Below are 7,661 nucleotides of genomic sequence, written 5' to 3' on the forward strand. Positions count from 1 at the left end.
TGTCTAAGGCTTGAACTAAACCAACGAACAGCCTTTAAGTAAGTGCTCGAAGGTGTTATATGGCCGTTATCAGCTGTTACCCTGTGTCCCGAGAGAACTCTACGTACCACCGAATTTATATTTGGAGGAAACAGAAAACATGTCAATGAGCGTGCGATGTTAAATGGGTGTTGTTAAATCGCAATCTTTGTAAACATTTCTTCAGCAGGTGCTTGAAAGCGTGAGTAGGCCGTTGTTCGCTGTTTCCCCCAGTGTCTTACAATCTAAAAAAAAATTTACACCGTTTGGTTTGTATTTTGTCCCCAAACAATAATCGTCCTCTGTGTTGACCGAATTTCCTTTCTTTAATGCTGCGAGCCCTGTACTTCCTAGTCACGAACGGCGTGCGCGTTATCAGCTTGACACAGCATTCTCGACCGGAAAGTAGCGAGCGCCGAGTTTTCAAGAGAGGAAACACAAGCAAGGCAGATGAGGATTATTGTTTGGAGACAAGATAAGCCCCAGAGGGTGTAAACTTTTTTTAGAGTGTAGAATAACTGTGCATGACCGCAAGTTCCCATTCATTAGATATGGGAACCGTATTAGGCGTCATGTGTGCGAGTAAAATTTAATGTTTCTGGCCTAATTACAATTGTTACAGGTAGCTACTGAATAATTGATCGGTTTCTGGCTATTGTCATGCGTTTCACTAAGCGCGATATGTTTACCTGATGACGTGCGCAACAATTCCACTCATCAAGCTTGTAAATAAACTGAATAATTAGTATTGTAAGCAACAACTACGGGGGCATATTGTAACGTAAAATTGAAGCCGTCTAGAACGCAAAGCATATCCATTCGCCTACAATCTCGTGTCTTGCGGAAGTTGCGAGAAAAAGCTTCCGTTTCACTGCGGGTTCCGCATAAGACTACCAGATAGCATAGACCCTTCCATGTTCGTGCCTCTATTAGCATACACACGCCGCTCCATAGCATGCAAAGTCTCTATGATTGTCATCTTTTTCATCTTGATGCATATGAAAACGTCTTCTTTCTTTTCCGAGCTTCTCACTTTCTCTTGATGATGATACATAGTGTTTTATGGTGCAAGGGTCAGTTATGGCCAAAGAGCGCCATGACGCATGGTGATGGTGACTATGTATTCCGGATAGCCTAGACAATGAATTCTCATGGTGGTTGAGACATGGCTGTAAAAGGGCCTAAAAACTCACTCTGAATTGCGTAAAACATATAGGTACTAAAATAATGACTCTGATTAGTTAGCGATGTGGGCTTTGGAAGCAGGGTTTCGTTAAAAACATGATGCTATAAAGCATGAGAGTGACACAAGAATTTCAAAAGAGCCGTTCCATACAAGGGCTGTAAATCATGTCTCAAAAATACCTGGCCAAATGATTTTCAGGGTGTCCATTTCAGGTAAAAACTCCAAGTCGATTTGCAGATTGAAAAGCGGTTAATTGCTAAGAAATAAGGTTGGTTGTAGGGGTATGTTTTCGCGATATACACAAGGGAAATATTTTTCCTCTATAATTCTATTGCAGGACATTGAATAAGAACATGGAGAACTGTGAGATTATCACCACACTTACTACAAGTCGGAGGGTCGCTGCCAGTCAAAATGTAAGAGTGAGTACTGTAAGTGGGTCCTATTCTTCATCGACAAAGAAGTACTTCCTTGTATCGTGCTGTTTTCCCAGTTATCCCGTTTCATAGTTTTGGTTTTATCATGTGCAGCTTATTCAATATCTGGGTATTCCACTGGCCTTGACAATGTTTCCTTAGCTTACGGCGTAGAAAAGGCTTCAGGTCTGTAGAAGCGATAGGGGTGGTTGCATCTGTGCCGCTAAAAGTTACTGACGTAGCGCTTTCGTCAGCAGCTTCATTGCCTTTTATACCTTTGTGACCAGGTACCCAGAATTGGAGCACAACAGACTTTACAGCTCACTAAAAACTGAGTTCACATGTTTTATTGGATTGAGTAGGACTCTGCCTACACTTAACGAATCTCTAAACACAATAACCATGGCGAGACTTGTGAGCGGTATGTGTTGGACAGCCGATAGTATAGCGTGGGCTTCCCCTGTGAAGGTACTTGGGTATGGACTTAGTGCCCCGAACATTGAACATGAAGGTCCGAGAGCTGCGTAAGAGCCTCCATTGGAGGACTTGCAAGAATCTGTATAGTATTCTGTACAGGAGTACTTCTCCTGAAGTTCATGAAAATGGGATTTTATATTTGCTTCTGGTGCACGCTTTGGTATTTCTACGAAAGAGATGTCACATTAAATGGCCTGCCATTTCTACGGTGTGGGCAGGTGAGTGGGAGCCATTAGGACATTCTGGAGCTAAAACGCCTGTTTCTTCGGCCAGTGCTATCGAAGAAAGGTTCAACGGAATCCTAATAGTTGGGCGGTTGGACAAGTCGCGAACAGATTAGTGACATGAATGCTCTACGTGTGCTTTAACCTTGTGAGCATAGAAAAAACCTAAATATGTCCTTTGGAAATGCAACGACCATTCATTAGACTCCACATACAGGCTTTCTACGGGACTTGTCCTGAAAGCGCCTGTAGCCAGGCGTATACCCAAGTAGTGAATGGGATCTAGCACCTTCAACGCTCTAGGCGCAGCAGAGCTATATTCTATAGCTCCATAGTCGAGCCGGGACCGTATAAGGCTTTTGTAGACGCTCAAAAGGCATCTTTTGTCACTTCCTCAAGATGTGCGGGAGAAGAGCTTCAGCAAATTCATTGCCTTAAGACACCTCGCTCTCAGATACCTCAGGTGAGGGACAAATGTCAGTTTGAAGTCTAAGATTATTCCTTAAAATATGCGTTCATGGCTGACAGATAGCCGTTGTGCATTAAGATAGATGGCAGTTTCAGGTATTATGCCATTCTTTTTCGAGGATAGAACGCACGTGATTTTTGGGGGGTTTAACTTAAATCCATTCTCGTCAGCCCACTTGGACAATTTGTTTAGGCCAAGCTGTAAATGTCGCTCACCAGATAGAAATATTGCATTATTTAAACCCTATTTGTACTCCATCCACACACACAGAACGAAACATTGTGCGTGGTATGACCGTACATAGGGAATTCATTTTTACAATGAATAGGGCGCAGCTCAGCACGCCACCTTGTGCCACACCAGTTTCCTGAGTAACTGGGAGAGATAAGACATTACCAACCCTGACACGGAACGTACGGTTAGAGAGGTATCTTTGAATCCCGTTCAAGAGTTTACCATACGCCCATACCAGCCAGATCACGAGGAATTCCAGAATGCCAAGTTGTGTCGTATGCTTTCTCCATATCTAAAAATACCAATAATAAAAACTGCTTGTGCACGAAGGCATCTCGGATATTCGCCTCAATGCGGTCAAGGTGATCTGTTGCTACCCTCCCTAAAACAACACTGCAAGGGGTCTAGTATTTTGTTGCTCTCAAGATAATGGATTAGGTGTCTGTTTAGCATTTTCTCAAAGAGTTTGCATAGGCAGCTAGTAAGAGCTATAGGCCTGTAGCGGCTGGCCGAAGTCGGATCCTTGCCCTCTTTGAGAATAGGAATGATGACTGCTTGCTTCCAGGCAGATGGAATATAACTGGCGGAGAGTATGACGTTAAAAAGTGATAGCAGTGTTTTGTGTGTTTCAATGTGCAAGTATTCGATCATCTCGTAGACTGTTCGAATCTTTCCACGAGCAGATTTTTTGCAGCAATTTAGTGCAGCCTGCAATTCCACTATGTTAAATGGACGGTTGTAAGGTTCATATTTATTTCCTTTTCGATCCAGAGGCTGTCGCTCCACCTGTCGCTGGTATCTTAGGAATGTATAGGATTAATGGGATGAACTATAAACGTACTGAAAATGTTCCCCTAGCGAATCAGCTTTGTCCTCCATAGTGTCTTCTTGTGTGTTTACTAAAGGTAGAAGATGAGTTTCGCGGCTTTTTATTTTGTTTACCTTGTTCCAAGCTTTTCCTTCGTCTGTATATGAATTGATGCTACTGGTGTATTTTCCCCAACTTTCCCGTTTAGCAGGGCGGCGTGTTCTTCTACCTTGTGACTTTATTTTCTTGAAACTGATCAAGTTTTCGGCAGTTGCAGAGCCGCGAAGGTGATTCCAAGCCTTATTTTGATTTCTACGAGCTTCCTTACACTCCGCATTCCACCAGGGAACACGTTGTTTGGAGGGCGATCCATTTGATTCGGTGATACATAGCGGTGCCGCATCAGCAATAAATACTGTCAGATATGCCACTGCATCATCGATAGAAAGTGAAGAGATGTTTTCCCAGGTCATGCGCGTGAGTTCTTTATAACGTTTCCAGTCGACTGACTCGTCTTGCCAGTGAGGGCCGCGTGGAAAGCATTCATCACGTTTTGTTAAATTCATGAAAGTCGGAAAATGGTCGCTCCCATATAGATTTTTAATAACGTTCCACTGTAGATACGGTACGAGTGTACCAGATGCAATGCTTAAATCGATCGGTGAGAATGTTTTGTTTGCCACGCTACAGAAGGTAGGTTCTTTATTATTCAGTAAGCATGTACCTGCAGTTAAGAGGAACTTTTCTACTGAGCGTCCCCTTGCATCGGAACGACAACTTCCCGAAAGGGTGTTGCGTGCATTAAAATCTCCCACGACAATATAGGGTTCGGGCAGTTCTTAGATAAAGCTGTGAAATTCTGTTTTTGAAAGGTGGTAGTCCGGGGGGATGTACAGGGAAGGAATTGTTACAAGCTTATTAAACAGCTCCGCACGGACCTCAGCGGCCTCTAGGGGTGCTTTAAGCTGTAATTGCCGGCAAGCAACACCCTTATCTACTACTATTGCTATACCGCCCGACGAGGCAAGGGCCTCGTTGCGGTCTTTTCGGTAAAGGGCATACTGCCGGAGAAAGTTCGTTCGTGAAGGATTAGTATGTGTTTCTTGGACATACAGCACCTTTGGGCTGTACTTATGTAAGAGTTCCCTAATATCGTCTTGGTTGTGGACTAAGCCCCTGACGTTCTACTGTAATATTGCTGTATTCATAATATTTGTGTTTCTTACTGTGTGTCTAAGATATTAGATTACATTAGCTCACGAGACCTTTCCAGGCCCCGTGATATGAGATTTTTCTGTCTTCGCGGTGCGCTCGAGGGAGCTGCGCCGTTCCTTGGACGTCTGAGACGCCGGAGTTGTGCTCGTATCCATCACCTCCTCGGAGGCGGGGGATACTGCCCGCGCAGCGGGCACTTTTGCGGGAGTTTTTTGCCGATATGCACGGACAGTGGCCCTGGGTCCAACAGGCCCGAGGGTCTGCTGGCCCTCCTTTGCGGGGGACGGAACAGCGCTGGGTGCTCCAGTCAGGGGGGGCTGATGGCGTGACCACCATCACTCTCCGTGTGACTTGGGCGGCCACCGAATGATGTGGTGTAGCCACCCGGCGCGCCAAATCTGTGTGGGAAGGACTGGACTGATTGTTAGAATAGAAACGCTTATGTGCCTCGGGGAAAGACAGATTTAGTTTTACCTTGAGTTCTATTACTTGTTTTTCTTTTTTCCACGATGGGCAGGATCGCGATTAAGTAGGTTGGTCTCCTTCAGAGTGGGAACAGTGGGTTGCTGAACTGCAAACATCAGAAGAGTGTTCAATGGAGCTACACTCAGCGTAAGTAGCACGCCCTCTGCAGATTTTTGACCCATGCCGAAAACGCTGACACTCGAAACATCGACGCGGATTTGGAATGTACGCTCTGACACGAAGCTTGCAGTAACCGGTCTCAATTGATTCAGGAAGAATGCTGGTTCCAAAAGTAATGATTATATGGCTATTTGGTATTTCTTTGTCATCTCGTCTTATTTTAATCCTTTGCGCCTTCACAACGTTCCGTTCCCCTTGCCATCCTTCTAGTAGTTCACTTTCACTAAGTTCAAGGTCATCTTCCGAGATGACATCACGCACTGTATTCATCGTCCTGTGTGGGCCTGCCGAAACGGGAATGTCCCCAAACGCTACAAGTTTCGAGTGCTTGTCGTATTGTGGCTTGTCGCGAACTTCTAGAAGAAGATCGCCGCTTCCCATCTTTGTCACTTTATAACCTGAGCCCATTGCTTCAGTGAGAGATTTGGCTACAAGAAGCGGTGAGATCATTCGGACTGTCTTAGTTTCGTGCTGACTGTGAACAGCGGGGTATTTGGGAAAGGACACTATCGGTTGTAGAAAAAAGTTGAATGGTTCATCAGCGCATTCCCTCTTCAGGGAGTGATCAGGCAGTGGGGGAAAAGCGTTTGCCATACAAAGTTGGCAAATTTGGCGGCAATGGTGGCCACCTGCCACCGAGCCCAACAAGGGGATGCTACAAGGTCGGGAGAATACCTGAAGACGCCAGCCATGCATCGCCGCTATAACCTAATGTGCAATAGCCAAGGTTGGATAATTACACCAGGTTAACCCTTGCCGCCCAGAATACGGAAGTGAAAAGTAGAAGTGATCAGAAGATAGGAAAGAAGAAACAACGAGAGAGAAAGAAAAAAGTTTGAAGAGGGGGACAGGAAAAGGTGCCTGGCTATTTCCTCCAGGTGGGTCAGTCTGGAGGTGCTGTCAATGTGAAGCAGAGGCCAAAGAAGTTTGTTGCCTCCGCTGGGAGCCTTAAATGTCCAAATGCCCGGCATCGGCTCAACCCCGAGGGACCCGCTTTTCGCAGACACGGCTAAACAGCGCACGGCTACACGCGAGAGGGTACAGCCCTTGTGTGCTCGGGTACGTGGTACGGGTACGTGGGTACGTACGCAGGGACGCCTGCTAACGCAGACGTCCCTGCATGGTTCACACTTTCTCTTGAGCCTTCCTTCTAGCCGTAGTCCTCTCTTGCGTTCGCAGAGTTTCTCTCTCCTTCCGAATGTGTACTTCCGTAATTGTGCGTTATTGCTGCATTGTTGCTTAATATGTAGCTGTTTATGCAGTTGTTTCTTGTTTTTGTTTTTCATCTAATTTTGTTATCTATAAACTTTAGTTGTAGTTGTCTTACATTTCTACATTTTTGTTTCTGCTTCACTGTGCCCCAGCACTCAGACCTCAGTGTGGTTCATGCGGCAGATTAATAAAATGCTTGATTGATTCATTCATTCATTGACTGAATAATTGCTTGATTATGCCCTTTTACGCTTCTGCATCTTTCGGTAGACACTCGCGTCTACACGGAATGCAATGTCTGTACAACAGTCATTTTGTCCGTGTTTAAACATTTCGAAACGAGTTGTCTTGTTTTTTCTCCGAGCTTAGTGCTTTCTCTTGAGCCTTCTTTCTATAGTTGCGCTCCTCGCCGGTCTTCTCAATTGATCTCACCTTTTGTATATGTCACTTCGTAGAATGTTCCCTATTAGCCATCGACTGGTCTTCAAGCACCGTTATTCATTGTGTCATCTATTATGCATGTCTGTCAGTTTTGTGTCATTGCTGAAGTTTCGCTAATTATGCACCTTTTTATCCTGCCATTTTTGTTATTTTCCCACTCGTCTCCCCTAGACCGAGTCTCTCTCGCTCTTGTGCGCCTGGACCCACAGTGGGAGCGCGAGCGACTCAAGCTCAAATCAAAACGGGATTTGAATGTGAACGTACCGCGCCATGCCTGCCGTTTGGCCAATGGGCTTCATCGGGGAGCCCAAGTCCT

This window comes from Dermacentor andersoni, chromosome 1 (assembly GCF_023375885.2).
Source record: "Dermacentor andersoni chromosome 1, qqDerAnde1_hic_scaffold, whole genome shotgun sequence".
NCBI classification, from domain to species: domain Eukaryota; kingdom Metazoa; phylum Arthropoda; class Arachnida; order Ixodida; family Ixodidae; genus Dermacentor; species Dermacentor andersoni.